General features: G+C 41.5%; 1 protein-coding gene and 1 non-coding gene across 2 annotated transcripts in view; both read left to right on the top strand.

Moving 5' to 3' along the window:
- Window positions 1-22,065, top strand: part of BASP1 (brain abundant membrane attached signal protein 1) — a 60,727-nt gene that overhangs the window by 19,912 nt on the left and 18,750 nt on the right. The window lies entirely within an intron of this gene.
- LOC115896646 lies at window positions 3,673-3,777 on the top strand. Its single transcript, XR_004056558.1, has one exon. It is a non-coding gene; the product is annotated as a U6 spliceosomal RNA (small nuclear RNA).

The following is a 22,065-nucleotide window of genomic DNA, read 5'->3' as shown; positions in this document are numbered from 1 at the left end:
GCTGGAATTTTTCTGTATACTTTGAAAGCTAATGAAATCTACCAACCCACGGGGTAGTAAACAACCAAGAATTCTTGATGGAGGTATTGTAAAGAAAGGTGATAAGGGGCAGGGTGTGGTGGCTCAAGCCTGTAATCCCAGCACTTTGGGAGGCGGAGGCGGGCGAATCACGAGGTCAGGAGATCGAGACCATCCGGGCTAACACGTGAAACCCCATCTCTACTAAAAACAAAAAATTAGCCGGGCTTGGTGGCGGGTGCCTGCAGTGAGCGGAGATTGCGCCACTGCACTCCAGCCTGAACGACAGAGCGAGACTCTGTCTCAAAACAAAACAAAACAAAAGAAAGATGATAAGACTATCTAATGAAAGACCCAAAGAACTCTCACTGAGCTCACCCAGAATGCTTTTCTGGATTAAAGCACGGACTGAAAACCCATTCTTAACATTAGTGACTTGGGTATGGCACATTTTGAAGAAAGAAAACTGCCTAAATCTATGGTTGAGCTTGCACACGTTACAGGTCTCTGGAAATAAGATGCTTAAACAGGTTCTGTAATCTGATTCTTGCTAGGTGAGTGTCACCTGACATTGCTTTCTTTCTTTTTTTTTTTTTTTTTTTTTTTTTTTTTTTTTTTTGTGATGGAGTCTCGCTCTGCCACCCAGGCTGTGTAGTGCAGTGGCTCACTGCAACCTCCACCTCTCGGGTTCAAGCGATTCTCCCGCCTCAGTCTCCTGAGTAGCTGGGACTACAGGCGTGCACCACCACGCCTGGCTAATTTTTGTATTTTTAGTAGAGACAAGAGTTTCACCATGTTGGCCAGGCTTATCTTGAATTCCTGACCTCAGGTGATTCACCCAACTCGGCCTCCAAAAGTGCTGGAATTACAGGCATGAGGCACTGTGTCTGGCCCCCTGACATTGCTTTCTAAAATAAGATTACCTGTAGTTATCAGTGTTCGCCAAGCATGTATGAAACACAACGTATGCTAAGAGGCTCTTTAATTACATAAATGCTTATTTGGGGGATTCTTGTTCTCAGTCATCTCTCTTTTGGATGGATATATACAATTTGATTGGCACTCCTATTGACACTTTATTTGGTTTGTGACTTGTTTAGGTGCCTTTCTATTAATATTTTTTTTCTGTTTAAACTGCTCTCTTTTTTTCAGTACAGCACTGGACGTTTTCTTTGAAATCTTCCAGATTCATTTGGTTGTCTTCCTTATCTCAGCTGTCTTATGCGGGAAAAGTGGTCACTGTTCAGTCTGTTCAGTCTACATAGCTGGCCATCTGAGTTTTTTTTATTGAAACCAAAATAAAACTTCAAAGAAATGAAGAAGCTGAACCTCCCTCCCCTTCCTTTCAACTAACACCTACTGATGTTTGTCTTGGAAATAATTTGATGTTTATTTGATGAAAACTGTAGTTAAGTGTTGAGGGAGATAACGTCAAGCTTCAGAACAGTGAGGAGAAACCTTGAGTATTGTGTGTCTAGCATTTGATGCAAGTGTTCTGCGGAACCCACGGGAGCTGGGATAGAAATGCTCGTCTGATCTCCAAATAGTCTCATCTGAATGTACTGAAGCATTACCGCATTCGTTCCAAATCTGAACCTGACCTACTTTTCCTCCTCACCTCCTGCCATCTCTTCCCTAGTTTGTCATCTTATTTTCCAGCACCACGAATGGTTCATAGTTTCTGATAAATATCTGATGTATGGCATCAGTTATATGACTATTTAAACATGACTCATAGTGAACTGTATTTAAATATTGATATGACTCCATGCGTTTTCAGAGACTATGTGGAATGTTCTTTTTTTTTTTTTTTTTGAGACGGAGTCTCGCTCTGTGGCCCAGGCTGGAGTGCAGTGGCCGGATCTCAGCTCACTGCAAGCTCCGCCTCCCGGGTTTACGCCATTCTCCTGCCTCAGCCTCCCGAGTAGCTGGGACTACAGGCGCCCGCCACCTCGCCCGGCTAGTTTTTTGTATTTTTTGGTAGAGACGGGGTTTCACCATGTTAGCCAGGATGGTCTCGATCTGCAGACCTCGTGATCCGCCCGTCTCGGCCTCCCAAAGTGCTGGGATTACAGGCTTGAGCCACCGCGCCCGGCCGGAATGTTCTTTTTGAGTGTCAGTTATTAATCACCTGTTTTCTGTTCAACTTTGGTTATTTTCAGTAAATTCTTTTTTTTTTTTTTTGAGACGGAGTCTCACCCTGTCGCCCAGGCTGGAGTGCAGTGGCCGGATCTCAGCTCACTACAAGCTCCGCCTCCCAGGTTCAAGTGATTCTCCTGCCTCAGCCTCCGGAGTAGCTGCAACTACAGGCGCCCACCACCATGCCTGGCTAATTTTTTATATTTTTAGTAGAGGTGGGGTTTCACCGTGTTAGCCAGGATGGTCTCGATATCATGACCTTGTGATCCTCCCATGTCAGCCTCCCAAAGTGCTGGGATTACAGGCGTGAACCACTGTGCCCGGCCCAGCTCTTTCTTAAAGAAAGCCTTGGCAAATATGGAAATTTTCCCTGTTCACTATGGTAAATAATTCTTGAGGTCACTAAACTCAGGATCTAAATAAAACAGATCAATGTGTTAGTACATGGAACAGAAGGCCATATTTTTGGTGATAACTGTTGACCCCACACTCACCCTGGGGTCTTGGTGTCAATGTCAGGATGTGTTTAAATAGCCTAGGCTGTCAATCTTGTAAGACAGCTTTGGCTATCTTGCTTCTAGAGCCTTGCAAAGTAAAGCCAGTCCTACTTAGGACCCAGTTAGGAATTTGGATATATGTGTTATATTTGCATGTGATACTGCCCTTCATTTGAAAACACAGGCTTAAATGAGTGAAGTAAAACTCTTAGTCTGGATTACCCCCAAAATCTGTGAATTTGTACTAATTCAAAATCCTCTTTGTTGGTAACTGTTGTAGTGAGGTCTTTGGAAATGTTATCCCGGTAGCATGGAGGTGTTGCTTCTTCTCTTCATTCGTCCAGTTTTGTAGTCAGAACTGTTTATAGAATTGTAATTTTAAAGTGACCCTGTGCTGTAGTTTGAATATATGTGTTCCACCAAAATTCCTGTGTTGGAACCTAATGCCCAGTGTGATAGTATTAAGTAACAGCTGACGCCTTTTGGGAAACGCTGAGGTCATGATTGTTCCACCTTCACTAATGGGATTAGTGCTCTTATAAAACATGTTGGGAAAAAAATAGAATTAAAAACAAAAAAAAAAATATAAAAGAAACAGGTTGGAGCCCAGGAGTTTGAAGCTGGGGTGAGCCGTGATCACGCCACTGCACTCCATTCTGGGTCACAGAGTGAAGCTCTGACTGGGCGTGGTAGCTCACGCCTGTAATCCCAGCCCTTTGAGAGGCCAATGTAGGCAGATCACCGAGGTCAGAAGTTGGAAACCAGCCTGGCCAACATGGTGAAATCCTGTCTCTACTGAAAAATGCAAAAAATAACTGGGCGTGGTGGCGGGCACCTGTGATCGCAGCTCCTCAGGAGGCTGAGGCAGGAGAATCACTTGAATCTGGGAGGTGGAGGTTGAAGTAAGCCAAGATTGCGCCATTGCACTCCAGCCTGGGTGACAGAGTGAGACTCCTCAGTAAAATAATAAAATAAAAAGCAGAGTGAGGCTCTGACTCTTTAAAAAAAGAGAAATAATGTGCTAACTTCATCAGCACATATACTAAAATTGGAACCATAGAGAGATGAACATGGCTGCTATGCAAGAATGACAGTGCAAATTTGTGAAGCATTCCATATATTTTGAAAAACAAAAAATAAAAAATAAAAAAGGTTGAAAGGGAATGCCCTAGTCCCCTTTTGTCCTTGACCTTGGACTTCCCAACCTACAGAACTATGAGAAATAAGTATCGATTCTTCATAAATTACCCAATCTAAGGTATTTTGTTAGGGCAGCAGTAATGGACTAAGACACCTACTAAACAAAAAGACAAAATTGTTGTGATTTTGTTCTTAAGTTGGAAACATAAAACCATCGTTACAGAGAAGGCAAAACTAGGCCAAGATTTATTTTTTCAATGGCATTTAAAAATATTTAATAGTCTCTTTTAATTATAACATTACAAAATAACACCTTTTAGTCTGTTGAGCACAGGCTTGTCTAGTGCTTACCACGTGCTAGGCAGGCCACATTCTAAGCTTTACATAGATTGACATTTTACTTTGTTTCTTTTTCTTGAGGCAGAGTTTTGCTCTGTTGCCCAGGCTGGAGTGCAGTGATGTGATCTCACCTCACTGCAACTCCCGCCTCCCACATTCAAGCGATTCTTGTGCCTCAGTCTCCTGAGTAGCTGTGACTATAGACATGTACCACCAGGCCCGGCTAATTTTTGTGTTTTTAGTAGAGATGGGGTTTCGCCATGTTGGCCAGGGTGGTCTTGAACTCCAGGCCTCAAGTGATCCGCCCGCCTCAGTCTCCCAAAGTGTTGGGATTACAGGAGTGAACCACTGCGCCCGGCCCAAAGATGAACATTGTAAAATACAGCAGCTAGATGAGGTGGATTCTTTTATTATCCCATTGTACAAATGAAGAAACTGTGGCACAGAGAAACAAATAACAGGTTACGTAGCCAGTGTGACCCAGAACATCTTAGTTCATGTTGCATTTCTCTTATTTGCTGGAAGCATATATCAGTCAACAAAAAAAAATAATGTTTTGCTTCCAGTTTGAGTAATGTTTCTGTGACTTCTTTAAGTGCTGTATATTTGCTGCATTTGCTGGGAGTGAACGAGGCCCTGAAGCTTTCGTAGATATCTGTGTAGAAACTGGAGTGAGCCAGTGTGTGCCACCATGGGTGTCCCTCGATGTCCTCTCCTCTTGTCCCTTCAACTGCGCTCTGTGGGAGTCAGGCCTATGGGGACAGTTCACAGGAACAAAATAGAAGCTCCAACCAAGAGCTGCAGGATTTAAGAACAAGGCTGCAAAACAAGTACATGGAGCTGGCATGCAAACTCAGGGCTTTCTGAAACGCAAACTTCAGCGTTTAATTAAATGGGGGTGGGAGGGGACTCTCAACTGAGATACTGAACTGCACTGTGTCTCTACAAAATGCGAGTGTTCCACATTTTAAGGGTGAATGAATATCTCTAAAAGAAAACACCTCTCATTCACATCTATTCTGTATGCTTTCTTGATTGGCTGAGAAAGGAGTGAAATCATGCTCTCCTTTCATGCCCCTCCTTCGACTAGGAAGGAGTTCTTTGATGCACCATTAGTAGTTTTAGCAATTACTCTCAACCACGGTGAATGTGTAACTCCTGTTTTCTTTTAAATTTGATCAATGACTCAGTTGTTATTAAAGTGCAAGGAACAGTAGAAGTTTTTGTATATATATACCTGTGATGAGTGTGGTTGAGAATGGTCCTGTGGCTTTATTTCTCTTTTTTGTTCAACTTTATTTTTTTAGATCAGTTTCCCGTTCACACAAAATCGAGTGGAAGGTACAGAGGTTTCCCATACAAAGTCTTGCTCCCACCCATGCATAGTTGCCCTCATTATCAACATCCCCCAGCAGAGTACATCTGTCACAGTTGATAAACTTGCATTGACACATCATTGTCACCCAAAGTCCTTTGTTTACATTAGGGTTCCCTCTTGGTGTTGTACCTTCTATGAGTTTGGACAAATTTATGATGACACGTATCTACAATTAGAGTAGCATAATTTTATCTCTTTATGAATGCTCAAGTCAGGGCTTCTTATTTTAATTTAAGGGGGATTAAATGATCATAAGTGCAATTGTTATGTCATTGTGCTTATTAATAATCTGTTTAAAGTATCTGTAATGCTTTGTGTTATAACTTTAAACAACAGAAAAGGTTATTTGTAACAGTACATCTTTGCTCTGCTTGCTAATGTCCTTGAGGAGTTGAAGTAAGTCTAGGAAAAAAAAGTCAACTCAGTTTAAAAAAAAAAAAAAGGTAATCGTAAGCATTTTTTTTCCTTCTAAAAAGATTTCTTTGTGTGTGGGGGCAGGGAGGACATGTCTTTAAATAAGTGAACATGTGCTTGTAAAATGTTTTTTAAGCACTCTCATCCCTGTAAGTCTGTGCCTTTCTGAAAATCTGGGTATGACACCAGATCATGTGTGTAAAGGGAAAGGGAACATTCTGGAACACCTGTAGTCTGTTGCCTCTAGCAAGTCGACATGCTAACATGGTAGGTGACAAAAGGGCATCATGATAAAGCCACTGAGACTTAAATTCTTGCTTTTTTTTTTTGGAGCGGGAGTCTCATTCTGTCTCCCAGGTTGGAGTGCAGGGCTGCGATCTTGGACTTACTGCAACCTCCACCTCCTGGGTTCAAGCAGTTCTCATGCCTCAGCCTCCTGAGTAGCTTGGACTACAGGCGTGGTGTGTACCACCACCACACCCAGCTGATTTTTGTATTTTTAGTAGAGACAGGGTTTTGCCACGTTGGTCAGGCTAGTTTCGAGGTCCTGACCTCAGGTGATTTGCGTGCCTCAGCCTCCCAAAGTGCTGGGGTTACAGTCATGAACCACCACGCCCGGCCCCCTCCAACCTTCTTAACTTCCGTTTCCTGTGTCTAACTTGACACTACTGATGTCTGCCTTGCGCTTGGAATTAGCAGAGGGTGAGGACTGGCTGGGCACAGAGTAATGCCCCCATAAGGGTTGGCTGTTCCTGCCATTCTCCCTGTTCTAATCTAGATCTCTGTTTCCTTTCCTTTAGAGCATTCACAACACATGGTCATTATTTTATTTGTGAATTTGTTTTACTTGTTTGTGGACGGTGTCTTACCATATGATCTCGTTGTTGGTGAATTTGTCTTTTTTTTTTTTTTTTTTTTTTTTGAGACGGAGTCTCACTTGTCGCCCAGGCTGGAGTGCAGTGGCCGGATCTCAGCTCACTGCAAGCTCCCCCTCCCGGGTTTACGCCATTGTCCTGCCTCAGCCTCCCAAGTAGCTGGGACCACAGTTGCCTGCCACCACCACATCCGGCTAGTTTTTTTTGTTTTTGTTTTTTTTTTTAAGTAAAGACAGGGTTTCACCGTGTTAGCCAGGATGGTCTCAATCTCCTGACCTCGTGATCCGCCCGTCTCGGCCTCCCAAAGTGCTGGGATTACAGGCTTGAGCCACTGCGCCCGGCCGAACTTGTCTTATTTATGTGTGACTCTAACCATTTCCTTTCCGAGTCTGTCATGAAAGCTTTATGCCTGCAGGCTCTGTGTCTGTTTGTCTCCTTAACACCCTGCACCTTGGTTCTCACCGAATGCTTGTCCACTGCCCCCAGAAAACAAAGCACTGCTGTGTCCCTGCAAAGCACCGCAGCTCTTGCTAGAATGTTCATCGTGTGTGACTTTTCAAGTGTAATAAGTAAAATAAGTTTACTATGTGAAACTGGATAAAGATAATTTTTTGCAGATATATACTTAAATTGTAAACTATCAGATAGGGTTGAAGTTTTCTAATTGATATTTAGGTTCTTAAATATTGGAAGGGAACTTTTAATTTGGTAAGAGTCTATACATGAAAATATTTCCTTTGTATACCTTCTTGATAAGGTTATACGCATTGTACATTCTTGGAATCTGGAGGACACAATAATGAAGTGAAAGGTGGCTTTAACACCATGTGTGCTTTTTCAGACAAGTAAATTAGTCCGTGCCAGTGTAACAGAATCTGCTTATAAGTGATCTACTTTAACATCCGACTGGATTCTCTGTGGTGTCACTTTTTGTTTGATTTGTTTTGTGTATATAGGTAACAATGATATCAAACCTCAAACATAAATAAAACATAATAGTGTTTTCCAGTATCAGGAAAACAGATTCCTTAAGGATCCCTGATGCATGAGTGTCTAGGGGCCTAGGTTCTAGTTAGTAAACTCCACTAAGTTGAGGATCTGGCACTGGGCACGACCAGAGGAATCCCGGGAGTCATCGTTTACAACTCTGCATTTTAGGGGTGAGGGAGCTCGTGACAGAGAGCCTGAGTGTGCCCCACAAGCACACTGCCATTGTGTACATCGTCAGACTTAAGAGTTCTGTTTTAGCCTTCATAGGACTTGATAGGGAAGGCATTGAATATATATTTGTGTTTATGTATATCAAAAATACTGTAATTATAGGTTTTTTTATTTTATTTTATTTATTTATTTATTTATTTTTTGAGATGGAGTCTCGCTCTGTTGCCAGGCTGGAGTGCAGTGGTGCAATCTCGGCTCACTGCAACCTCTGCCTCCCGGGTTCAAGCGATTCTCCTGCCTCAGCCTCCTGAGTAGCTGGGACTACCGACGCGCGCCACCATGCCCGGCTAATTTTTGTATTTGTAGTAGAGACGGGGCTTCATCAGTTTGGCCAGGCTGGTCTCAATCTCTTGACCTTGGGATCCACCCACCTTGGCCTCCCAAAGTGCTGGGATTACAGGCGTGAGCCACCACGCCCGGCTGATACTATAATTATAGTTTTAAAAAATGTACTTAAACTTTACTGTTGAAGTGGGACTTTTTTTTCCCTGTAGTGGCTGTCAAGTAATTTGTATTTAAAATTATTTTTGCTTTCTCCCAGTTTGAAGATGGAGTTTTATGTTATAATTGTTGATATTACAACAGACATCTTATAAATGGTAAATCTAAATGCCAAATATATGATATAATTGTATTCAGGAGACCAAATCTATCAATACCACTTTGTTTCCATGGTTAATTTCTTTTTAAAAATACTCTTACCTCAGCAATTTAATATGAGATTGATGATAGTAAATTTTATAGGCCTTTACAACTTAGTAGGCTCTGTGTAGAAAGTTACCTTTTTTTTTCTCTAAGCAGAAAATCTCAGTTTTTGCTGTTTGGCTCACTTTTTTAAAAAACAAAAACATACAGAGAAAAATTGCTGGAGTGGCCAAAGGAAAAATGGAGAAAGGGATAAAAGAAAGATAGAAGAAGAAATTGAGGTCACAGTGAATAAATACATTGCTCAGGATAACTCAAGGATTAGCAGAAGCCCCAGGATTCAGAACCAAGTCTGTATAATGCCTGAGCTTGTATGCTGGCTTCCATGGAGTCAAAACGTAAAACTAGGGGACAGTAGTGCATTACTACTAGTAAGTCGAATAATAACAACGCGTGGATAGAGAAAAAAAAATCAAGAGAACCAGGAAAAAACAACAACAACAACAACAAAAACACGGTTAGATGTTTTCTAGAATCTTCTATAATTATTGGAGAAGGCTTCTCTGGGGTATTTGGAGGAAGTCTTTCAGCCAGAAACAATAGCCACAACTTGTCCCAGCTGTGGGGTGGGCTTGACCTCTTTAAAAGACGGTTGAGACTGTCTTGACAAGAACCCAACACTCCTTGTGAAATTAAAGACCTGGCTGGGTGCGGTGGCTCACGCCTGTAATCCCAGTACTTTGAGAGGCCCACGCGGGTGGATCATGAGGTCAGGAGTTCGAGACCAGCCTGGCCAACATGGTGAAACCCTGTCTTTACTAAAGATACAAAAAGAAAAACAATTAGCTGGGCATAGTGGCGCGTGCCTGTCATCCCAGCTACTCGGGACGCTGAGGCAGGAGAATCACTTGAACTTGGGAGACAGAGGTTGCAGTGAGCCAAGATCGCACCATTGCACTCCATCCTGGGTGACAGGGCGAGACTGCATCTCAATAAACAAACAAACAAACAAATAAATAAATAAAAGACCTCTGGAAAGGAGGAGACTCTAGACTGCGGGAGATGTGGCTGCCCTGAAAACTGGCTGAACTTTGTTAAATACAACTCGTGAGTAGAGGAATGAATAGTGCTGTGTTTTGTGTCAACTCACATCTCTGTGACTAGATGCAGGCTTCTTGGGATATTTGTAACTTGAAGAAATCTGGAAGGACCTCATTCTCTAATTGCCCATTTTCCCAGTTTGCTTTACAGATCGTTCTGTGGAAAGTCTTTTTGAAAAGAGCATTCTTGCTCCCTCTTAGCCTCTGGGGTTCTGAACGCTTTGGCCGTGACCACTGAGGATCACCCTGCCTTCCATCAGTTAGCTTGTATCGCCTTATAAAAGTCATTTGGCCATTGCAGTGGCTCGCACCTGTAATCCCAGCACTTTGTGAGGCTGAGGCCAGTGGATTGCCTGAGTACAGGAGTTCAAGACCAGCTTGGGTAATGTAGTGAAATCCTGTGTCTACAAAAAATACAAAAATTAGCTGGGCATGGTGGCGCGCCTGTAGTCCCAGCTACTCCGAAAGCTGAGGTGGGAGGATTGCTTGTGTCTGGGAGGCAGAGGCTGCAGTGAGCCGGGATTGTGCTGTTGCACTCCAGCCTGGGCGACAGAGCCAGACCCTGTTTCTAAATAAAGAAATAAATAGATAAATGCCATTTGGATTTCTGAAAGCAAGGTTTATCTTTTAAATGTCATCTGGATTTCTGACTGTTGGGTTCTTAAAGTTCTGAACATGTAAAGTATAGGCCACTGGATCTCAGAGCTTTTTATCCAGGTACTCAGAGGCTGAGAAAATAACCTGTAGGTTCTATAAAGGACGTGGATCCTGACTTCATACAGGTCAACAACTATGTTACTGTGTTTTCATCTGGTTTAGAGGATGGGAAACCATCAGTGTTATTATGCCTTCATTCAATTACGAAAGAAATCGGTTGAATACCAGACTGTCCAATGAATGTAGTTTCTGTATATTTTCCGGCTTTGGGACCAATCTGAAGTTGTGCCTCTAACCACGAATGCTGCTTCTACAAAAGGTGCCAGTGGTTGGGGATCAACTTTGATGTGGCCTATAAAGTTCCCGGGCCAGCCCTTAGGCCTGCCTTTCAGGACATAACCCCTCAGCGAGATTTAAGAAATTGCATCTCTTTCAGTGTGAGACAGCGGCAGGAATGAAGTGTGTTCATATCCATGTGCTGGCACTTCGTATGTACATTTATGTTGCATCTTTAACTTAAAAAATCAGTAGACTTTATGTTATGAGAATCAGAGGATAAATGCACTGCAGAGGATGAGAAAATATTTAGCGTTTTTGTGATCTCTCTCAGCGGTGCCTCCCTCTTTCCCGGAAAAGGACATTGGTGACCAGAAAAATTGTGATTCTCTTTGCATCCCAGGCCACCATGGAGTTGTCTTATGCATAGACTGGCTATAGCCCAGGGTCATCCCTCTTCTCTCTGTCTTGTTCTCAGTTGCTTATCATCATTTGCATTGAAACACTTGAATACTTCAGACCTGGGATAGTGGGCAGGTGGTTTCATGTTATTCAGTTTTCTAGTAAATATCTTTTCAAGGGTTACCTGTAGTCAGTCATACTGTCAGAATTCTTACTTCAGCTCTAAATGTGACAGTCCTTTGGTTCACACTTAAATTTAGCCCAGTGCTTGTAAACTGTTGAAATTAAGGGACCTAGTTGATACCTAATGTCCGTTATCTGGAGTAGTCTCTGTCAGTAGCTGGATGTATTCATTTGATGTGAAAACTATTATGTCATAGTTGACAATAAAATAATTTTTTTCAGCATGTGCTGTCGCTATGTGCTGGATAAGACTTTTGTAATTAAAAATTTCCCCTGAATGTCAGTACTTATATGGCATTATTAATTTTATAGTGGACTATGCCATGTTACTTTAGATAGAGAGGCTACTGCTGCAGAACCATCAGAAAATATCTGTCTCAGCCCCAGTTGGACATGACTCTTGGGTATGCTGTTGTTTAATAATCATTACATTAGACAGTTCAATGTTTATCCAAAGATTGGACATTCTCATTGCATACATTTGAGGGTTAATAAAACCAGGCTCAAGACACTTCAGTATTCTTTTAAACTCTGAATGATGCCCCCTGTAGAATGTGAATGATTTCCAGCCCGTACTATAACACCGTGTCCTAAAACATGCATATTTCTGGGTGCCTACAAGATGGCACAGAATGAGTCAACACCATAATATCTTAAAAAATACGTACCACACTGCAATTGTGCTTGTTGATAGTTTAAAAAGCATGTTTACATGTGGTGCGCCTATTCTGAGGCTCCTTGATTTCCTTCTTCTCTTTGTAACACCCTTCCACGGGCTGTAGCATCCTTAAGTATGGAGGCCCTGCTCCATGTCATAGTAACCATCGACAAACACTCCCATCCCCAATTAATTGTAGTTTGCAAAATTATATATGTGTTGCGTTGTAGAAACTAATTGGCGTATTACTGTAGGCAAACACTTATTAAAATCTAGAGGTCTTCTTTTTTGTATTTTGGTGGCACTATTTTATTTTCTGAGATCTCAAACTTTTACACTTTCATGGCCCTTGTGAGCTCAGACCCCATTACCCTGAGCCTGCAGGGCCCAGCGCAGGAACCATCCCTGCTGTTGGCCTTGCATTGATGGTGGGCCTGCCCTGTGTGGGGTGCAGTAAATGTTGAGTCTTCCTGCAGCCTTCTTGCTTTCATCCAGAAGCAAATTTGGTCAAAACAAGAAGCCATCTGCTCCTCTCTTGGGGATGCCTGTAGCAGCAAGTCAGGATTTTTATCTCCGTGGATTGCAACATTCAGGGCCTTCTGTGTGGTAGATCCCGCCTAAGCTTTGGGGCCAGCAAAAGTCTAGATGGGTATGATTAACTGGTGAGGAATTTCAGAAGCCAGATGCAGTTACTGTTCACACCATCAGGCTTTTCCAGTCACATTCAGTCAATGCTAAGTCATTTTCCTGACATACACTTTTTTTTAACCCTACCTAAAATCACTTTTCAGGTAGGGTTAAAACCGTTTTGAGTTTTGAGAGCTCAGAAAATAAAATAGTGCCACCAAAATACAAAAAAAAAGAAGACCTCTAGATTTTAATAAGTGATCACAACCTTTTTACCTTTTTTTAAACTTCAATTTAGACTCTCTTTTTTCCTATAAATGATTCTTTTGTCTGTAGTAACATTTCTCTATCTTTCTGTCTTCCAACTTTATTAATTTTTCTTCAACCCACAACTTGACCTAAGTCTTTTTCTTGACCATTTGTAAGGCTTCTCATTCTGATGTGTTTTAAGGATTTCCTTTTATTTTTACCTATTGCTGACACCCTTCTTGCTAGTGCTATTTTGTCCGCGTATACTGAGGTACACCATTGATTTTATTTTTTTTTCTTCTTTTTGTTTTTAAGACTGGAGTCGTAGTCTGTCTTCCAGACTGGAGTGCAGTAGTGTGATCTCAGCTCACTGTAACCTCCGCCTCTTGGGTTCAAGCAATTCTCATGCCTCAGCCTCTCGAGTAGCTGGGGTTACAGTCCTGCACCACCACATCCAGCTCATTTTTGTATGTTTTTTTAAGTAGAGATGGGGTTTCACCATGTTGGCCAGGCTGCTCTCAACCTGACCTCAAGTGATCTGCTTGCCTCGGCCTCCCAAAGTGCTGGGGTGATAGGTGTGAGCCACCGCGCCAGGCCCTGATTTTAATTTGAGGCATATTCCACTTGACTTTAAAAGGTCACTTTGTTCTTTATAAAAACATTGCACTTCATAAGAAGTGTGTTCTTTGATGAACTTATCTATTCTTTTCTGAAATGTTCTGCATTGACTTTATGGTAACTTTAACAATCAGCTTAATTTTTTGTTACTATTTATTTTTTACAGCATGAGTATATAATTTATGTGGAGAAGTCAGTGAGCAGACTTGGCATTTTTAAGTGATCCAATGCTCCGAATACTGGTCACTGAGAAAGAAAAGTTTGTTTGAGAGATGATCATAGGGGAAGGGGTCGCATGAATATTGTATTGTCAGATGTACTGAAATATTTTAACCTGAAGTTTTTGGTGTTTGAAGAGTGGTTTTGAGACATCTACACTCTGTTAGATTTATATTTTGCTGCATAGAACAGAAAACCTAAAACTATAATGGCTTACGTGAGAGAAAAGGTTAACTCTTCTTATATTAAATTCCAGAAATGGGTTCTAGGGTGAATCTGGCAGTTGAGGGGTGTGATCAAGTTTCCAGATTTCGGATTTCCCAAATACCCTGATTTTATCATTACACATTGTAGACAAGTATCAAAATATCACATGTACCCCCAAAATATATAAAATGATTATACGTCAATACAAAAACATTAAATATATGTGAAAAACGTTTCAGACTCATCTCTCAGCTCTTCCTTCCACAGTGTTGGTTTCTGTCTTTAGGGTCCAAAACAGTGGTTGGAACTCCAACTGTCTTTGTCCAGCAGCAGGAGGAGATAGGGAAGAACGAAAGCTTTCTCAGAAGGCTGTGCAGTATTTCAGCTCATATTTTGTTTTCTAGGACCTAGCAGTGGAGTTCTGAACATACTTTAGTGGAGGAAGAACATAAGCATTGGATGTGAGGGTGGTGGTGGTGGTAGTGGTGAAAGTTGGTTCAGAAAGACCCCTACATTTCTGGCCGGGCAATGGGGTGGATGTGGTTCTAGTCTCTTGGGAGGAAGCACAGGAGAAGGAGAAGGTTCGGGTAGGTGAGAAAGGTAGTGATGAGCTCACTTTCTCATGTTGAGTTTGAAGGATATCCTGTTGGATCAATCGTAGACCACTGTGTGCATGAGTCTGAAGCTCAAGAAATAATCCAGTGGGCTGTAGAGTGTAGACAAAGAATCCTCAGCATCCCAGAGGGCTTTCAAAACCCTTCAACTGGATGGGTCTCCCAGGAAGTGCACCAAGACAGAATTGATGAGCGCCAAGGGTGACAGCTCCTTGAACCTTTGGAGGAAGTCATGGACAGAGGGCCGAGGAGAGGAGCTTAGACTGGGACTTGGAGATGAGAAAGCTAGGTCTGGGGAGAATTAAATGGAGGCTCTGACTGGGGTGTAAGCTCACGATAAGAAACAGCTGTGTTTTCTTTAGCTTCGTTTTTGCCATGGAGCTATTGTTTGGTATTATGGAAACGTCGCAAAGACAAACATTTTAACTTTAGAGATGGGCAGGCATGATATAATCAGAAGGGCGCCACAAGACCATGTCATCTGCTCAAGAGGGAGCATTTAAGTCTTTATTGTCTTATTTAATTTTTGTAAATCCCCTCTCATGTAAAGGTATTATTATCCCTATTTCATAATTGTGAATAAACAGGCTCAGAGGGTAGGTGACTTGCTCTGTGCCGTGCAGCAGAAAGGGATGGAACTCTTGCTTGACACCCAAGCATGTTTTTTGGAGCTGTTCTCTGTGGATTTTGTGCCTTGGCACCATACCTCCTGGGGAGTTTAACCTGACCATCCAGAGTTTTTGACCTGGTACATGCTGTGTAGCAACCTGTCTCTTTGCTCTCAGGCAGAATACATAGAAGAAGGAACTAGAGTTAAGAAACAAAAAGACTATCTTGTTTCCCCATCTTAAAAAGTTCCCATGTGACATTGTTTTTCACTGATAATATTGTTGCAAACCAAAAAGTGCCCGATTAATCTTTGCAGCATCCTTTAGACCTGAATCACACTCTCATCTGATGATAGGAACTGAGTCACTAGTGAAGTACGTTCGTCTAAGACTCTGGACAGGGGTCAGTCAAGTTTTTCTTAAAGGGCTAGATAATAAGTACCGTAGACTTCCCCAGCCATGCAGTTTCTGTTGCAGCTCCTCAACTCTGTTCTTGCAGTGTGAAAGCACTTACTGATAATAGGTCAATGAATGGCCATGGCTGTGTTTCAATAAAACTTTATTTTCAAAAACAATCAGGCAGCCCAGTGTACTGACCTCTGCTCTAGAAGAGAAGACTAATTCTAGAATGTCTAGCTCATAATCTGGCAAGTAAAGTAATCTGACAAAATCGTAAAATAATCAATTATTTTTCGTTATTTTCAAAGTTCAAAATATTTAGTTACTTTAAAAAGGACTTATTTCTATAGTGATTATTTATTTATTTATTTATTTATTTATTTATTTATTATTTAAGACAGGATCTCTCTCTGTCACTCAGGCAGTGCAGTGGCATGATAATGGCCCACTGCAGACTCACCCTCCTGGGCTCAAGCAATTCTCCCACCTTAGCCCTCCCAGTAGCTGAGAGTACAGGTGTACACCACTCTGCCCAGCTAATTTTTGTGTTTTCTGTAGAGATGGGGATCTCACTATGTTTCCCAGGCTGGTCTGGAACTCCTGGACTGAAGTCATCCTCATACCTTGGCCTCCCAAAGTGCTGGGATTACAGGCATGCGCTACCTTGTCTGGCTTATAATTATCTTTTACAAGTGTAATGATGGTTTCAGGAGAACAGATGCAAACTATGACATTAGATTCCCCACTTTCTTCTCTATTTTGTTTTTTTCTGTGTAGTCTTTTTGGAATTCTGATTAATCATGGTCCTTCCCAGTCTCTCAGAATGACCCATATCTTTCAAAACTATCGTCTTCATCATGAAGACCCTCAGTTACCAAATTGAGAAGTTTGTGTTGCACACACCACCACCTGTGTGCATCCCAATACCTGCGGTTACAGACTAGAATCTGTGATCAAGGGAGAGCTTGGATACTCGCTTTATTGACAAATTACGTGGTTTTGTTTTTTGTTTTTTTATTTGTTTGCTTGTTTTTGAGACGGAGTCTCACTCTGTCTCCCAGACTGGAGAGCAGTGGTGCCATCTTGGGTCACTGCAAACTCCGCCTCCCAGGTTCACACCGTTCTCCTGCCTCAGCCTCCTGAGTAGCTGGGACCACAGGTGCCTGCCACCACGCCAGGCTAACTTTTTGTATTTTTAGTAGAAATGGGGTTTCATCGTGTTAGCCAGGATGGTCTCGATCTCCTGACCTCGTGATCCACCTGCCTCGGCCTCCCAAAGTGCTGGGATTACAGGCGTGAGCCATCACGCCCAGCCTAACTAATTTACATGTGTTTTACTCACCAATGATGAGAAGACCACCGACACATTTGGGAGGCTTTATGGAACAGAGAAATCCTTCAACATTAGTTACTATATCTAGTGTTTTTATTTGTGTTATGCAGAAGATGTACATAGCTATTTTGGAAGAGCATTATAAGTAGAACTTGCATGTTGATAGATTTAGGATGTGTTTGGATTACAAATCTCCATTTGTACTATACTTGAGAGTTTTTGGTAATTTGAACCAGACTAGATCTTTAAGGGAAAATATTTTTCTTTTCTCAGAGAACAAACCAGGAAAACTTTAGCATCTTGAAGGTAAATTAGTGTTGATTATGACAAATGAGAATAATTAAATTGCAAATAGTCATAAGCAGATTCTCTTCTTTTTAGCCCTTAGTTCTCATTTATTTGTAATTGACAAAACAAATATCTGCTAACATAATTGTAATTAATCTTTTGTGTTCATTTTTAAAGTGCCTTTTCCTTTCCAGGCAAGCTGCACTCATGCATGGCAGTGTTACAAGGTGGGGCTTGTGGACTGAGTTTGGGGAGTGCTATGAATCTATTAGGATGACTTATCACAGTCAAGATTAGTAATTCCAAGTAAAGGGAGACACTTTTGCCTGACTTAGACGATGGTCCGGATTTTAGCGTAGTTTCTTTGGAAATGCAGTTCTGTCACTTTCAAAGCTATGTTACAAACGGAATAAGTCTGTGTGAATGAGTAAAGGCAGGTAAGTTGATAAAAGCATTCAGTTTGTAACGGATCTTCAGTGTATCATGGTACTCAATACAATTTTTGAATAATCACATTTATTTATCAGATTTTAATTGGAGAAGATTTGCAGAACCCAGCTTTGAATCACTACAAAGTATGAATCCTGTCATCTAGAATACTTAAATTTAGTATGGACTGATCTGAAGACATTTTAGGTTTGAATAAGAAAAAGAGGCCCAATATAAAAACAGAGAGAATAAATCTTTATTTATTTATTTATTTATTTATTTATTTACTTTTTGAGACGGAGTCTCGCTCTGTTGCCCGGGCTGGAGTGCAGTGGCCGGATCTCAGCTCACTGCAAGCTCCGCCTCCCGGGTTTACGCCATTCTCCTGCCTCAGCCTCCCGAGTAGCTGGGACTACAGGCGCTGCCACCTCGCCTGGCTAGTTTTTGTATTTTTTAGTAGAGACGGGGTTTCACCGTGTTCACCAGGATGGTCTCGAACTCCTGACCTCGTGATCCGCCGGTCTCGGCCTCCCAAAGTGCTGGGACTACAGGTGCCCGCCACCTCACCCAGCTAGTTTTTTGTATTTTTTAGTAGAGATGGGGTTTCACTGTGTTAGCCAGGATAGTCTCGATCTCCTGACTTCGTGATCCGCCCGTCTCGGCCTCCCAAAGTGCTGGGATTACAGGCTTGAGCCACCGTGCCCGGCCGAGAATAAATCTTAAAGCACCATCTATGTTGGATATCCTTATTGCGACAGATCCCACATTGGACAGACGATTTCAGTTGACACCAAAGGAAGTAAGAATTTTCTGAGACTGACGGGTATCTTGGTAAATGTTCCCTCTTTGCATGTGGTCGTAGATAATTTCAATTCACCCTCTGCTTCCTCTGCTTTCTTCTAACTGAGGAAGGTGTAGCTTTGATATTTTCCCCTCCTCATGTTACATGATCATTTATTCTAACTGGCAACATTTTATTTATTTGCTTATTTGGACCCATTGTTCCAAACATGTAAACTGTCTTGGACTGCAAATCTTTCTATATTGGTGTTTATTGTATTAGTGTTTGAGATACGTGGAATTTTAGAGATGAAGTGGCTCAATCCATTTATTTTTTAGAAGAAATCTTAGAGATGTGAGGGACAGGTGTAGGTTCACAAGAGCTAGGACATGCTGTTCTAACAAAAATCCTCCTTCCCTTTGGTTCAATTTTTAATCTATTTTAGGTCCTTCCATCTCATGTTAATGACATAGTAATCTACCCACTTAATACTATAATAAGTTCACTAGGTTTTTTTTTCCCATTAAAGCAGACTCATGAGTCATAGTTTACTATTACTTTCCAAGCTTTTATTCTGTATTTTCCTTAACATGTTAGAATCATATGGAATCTGTGGTACCTGTGCTAATCTGAAGCCACTGTGTATTTTGAAACCTCTTGCCCCATGTTGGATGCCTGGTGTCGATCAGGAAGTGTTGTAACATGTAACACATCACTTACCCCTCTTGACGGTGTTACAGGGTAGGAGGTTGTGGGGGTGCAAGGCTGGCTGTGGACGTAAGTAATAGAACATTCAGAATCCTCACTGAGGCTGATTTCACCAGCTTGTATAAATCAGGTAAATTTGCTCATGTTAAATACATCTCTTTCACTTCCACCTTCTGTTTCAAGTAGACAATATGTTTGCATTTGACTCTTATTGAGATACTGTGCCTTTCCTCAAACATATCTGTTGCAATTTCATGATTGCTTAAGACTAATGCTGTCACCAGTATATTTCATTTAGCAACGTCCTACACACCAGAGTAGGCTTCTAGACAGGGAACTCCAGATGCCCACATGAAGGAGCCATGGGCTGAGTGTGTAGGGTAGAAACTTGGCCTTTGAATCAGAAGGAATTTGCACCCAGCTGAGGGAATCTTGAGGTGTCCTCCTGTTGACATCTGAGGTTTCACATGCTCCTCATTTGTCTGATATCTACATGACTTGCCTGCACCCCACTTTTTTGCAGCTTCCACCTTGGCCCATATCTTAGAGCACAAGCAATTTGAAGGACATTCCAAGGAGAGTCCAGAAAACTTCATTAGGAAAGATTTAGGAGCCTGCCTAGTTCTTTTCTACTCTAACTCTTGCAGAATAGATTGATTTTTCTGTTGTAGTTTACTTGTTAAAATTGTTTAAGCCACACTGTCAGAATTTAGCCCACAGGCTAGCATTGGCTCTGCTACCTTTGACCCTTTTAAGAGTCATAGTTTTTCTCTGATGTAGAATGGAAAGATCTATGGGCAGTCAGGGTCGACCTTTGTGTGCCCTGCTTCTAGCGCAGTGCCTGGATGTTCGTGTCATTTCTCAAATAAATAAGTGAATTTGAGTGCTCAATAGAATCTAGTCGTGTGTATACATTATTACTGCACGTTTATACAAAAACTAAAAATTATAGACATAAAGGATACGATTCTAGTCGTCTGTATTACAAATGAAGTAAACAACCCCGGAAAGTGAACGGTGGCTTGTTTAATGTCAGCAGCTAGTTTAGTGGCTGTAATGAGACTCAATCCCAAGTTGAACAGAAATTGTTTAAAAATTCAAGTTTTAAAAATCATGTACGATGAATGATGTTGGCTCCTTTTCTAAGGAGAGTGATTCTCTAAGCCTATAGGAAAAAAAATAGTGGTGGCTGACTTGTGGCCTGAATTGCATGCTAAGGTTGAGGACGGATCTCCAGTAATTATTTACTTTGTGTTTGAATATAGGATTTTATGGCTGTGGGTGGAGAAAAAAAATATTTCTAGGGAAAAGGTTTACTGATAATTTGACCGAACCCCAAACAGGTGAACTGGGTGAAACAGAATACGGCACATGGTCCTTTATCACAACTTTTCTACCTAACCTAAAGCTAGTAAGATGGAAATAGTTTGGAACAGACACTGTCTGCTGAGGTTGCTTTAAACAGAGTCTCTTCTGGGACTTAGAACACATTTTAAGGCTCATTCTCCCTTTTGATGGTTTCTTGGAGACATTTTTCTGTAGTGGACGCAGGCACTTGTATTCCTGGTTGGCATTCATCTTTTACCAGTGTGAGGAGGCTGTTTTTATCATTGTGAGATTTAGTAACATCTACTTGTTCTTAGAACCTACAGATTATATAATGGATATTGCAGGCTGTAACCTAGAATTTAAATATTAAAAAGAGTGATTAAAAAACAAAGCAAAAAGAAGAGTGATTGTTTTTGTTGTAATTGAATCAATTCCTATTGTTTACTTGTTTTGAATATAGTAATTGGTTCCACCGATCTTTTACTTAATCTTGAAATTCAGAGTTACTCTCTATTCTACATGAATGGAGCTGGGAAATGGTTTTAGGTAAAGGAAGGTAAAATGTGCTGAATACCTACTGTGTGTGGCGAGCTGAACTGTATCCTTTACTGCAAATATTTCATTTAATGCTAACAACCTCCTCCCCTTCTGTTTTCTTCTGTAGGCAAAGTTGTGTTCACTGAGGCTGACTCCCTGCCCCAGGTCACATAGCTGAACGTGGTCTCTCACCCCCTTGCCTATGTGCTTTTTTTCCACAGAATATATTGGATCAAGATCCAAAACTTATTGGCAAGCAATCAAAGTTCTGCTTGAACTAAAAGAGGAAAACCTGTTTTCTGAAATGTGAACTTTAATTACTTAAAATGGAGGCTTCTGAAAACAGTATTGTCTCACAGGGCAGGCTGTAAACCTTGAAACAATGGAAGCCTCTTGTTGTGTAAGAAAGAAGCTTACAGAGCCAAACAGCACTGTTCCTGTGTTTCCCCCGCCAGTGACAGGAGCGTCTGGGGTAGCAAGGGGACTGCCCAGGGCCTGGTGTTGGCATCGCAGGGTTCTTGAAATCACTCACACTGCTCTTGCTTTTCCATACAGGCTGCTTATATCTTGCCTCCTCTGGCTAAACTATGGTACTAACAAGATGGCAGTTGGCTGCTGGGGAAATTCTGATAGGGAGAGTAAGCCTGGGTCATTCTAATTTATTTATGGCTCTGGTAGCAAAGATAACTCAAAGGCAGTACATCTCTATAGCTGATGAGATTTCACTGGGGTCAATACCACCTGTTTTGTGCACGCTCACTTCTCAGTTAGACCTGGCGAGGTTTTCTGCCGTGCTTGTTTTTAGCTTTGTAACCAGCAGTAATCACACTGGTCTTTGGGATTTTCATGTTTCAGATTTTACAGATGATGCAAAAGCATTCGTTGATTCAAAGTCACTACAAATGCTATGTATATGTATTTCTCAACATGCGGCCCCTGCACTACTTGTTTCGGTGTTACCTGGTCAACTTGGTAGAAAATAGATTCTTAGGACTCATTCTGAGCCCACTAATTAATCTCTCTGGAAAGAGATAACACTCCCCCCATCTGTATTTTTAACAAGCTTCTCAGATGATTCCTATATACATAAATTTCACTCCTACTATTAGACACATTATACAGAAATACTGGCAAATAAGAGGTTGAAGTGACTTTGTTTTGAGTCACATCATGAGTA

The sequence above is a fragment of the Rhinopithecus roxellana genome, chromosome 3, assembly GCF_007565055.1.
Source record: "Rhinopithecus roxellana isolate Shanxi Qingling chromosome 3, ASM756505v1, whole genome shotgun sequence".
Classification (NCBI taxonomy): Eukaryota; Metazoa; Chordata; class Mammalia; order Primates; family Cercopithecidae; genus Rhinopithecus; species Rhinopithecus roxellana.
The sequence above is the reverse complement of the archived record's forward strand: the minus strand, read 5'-3'. Positions and strand labels throughout refer to the sequence as shown.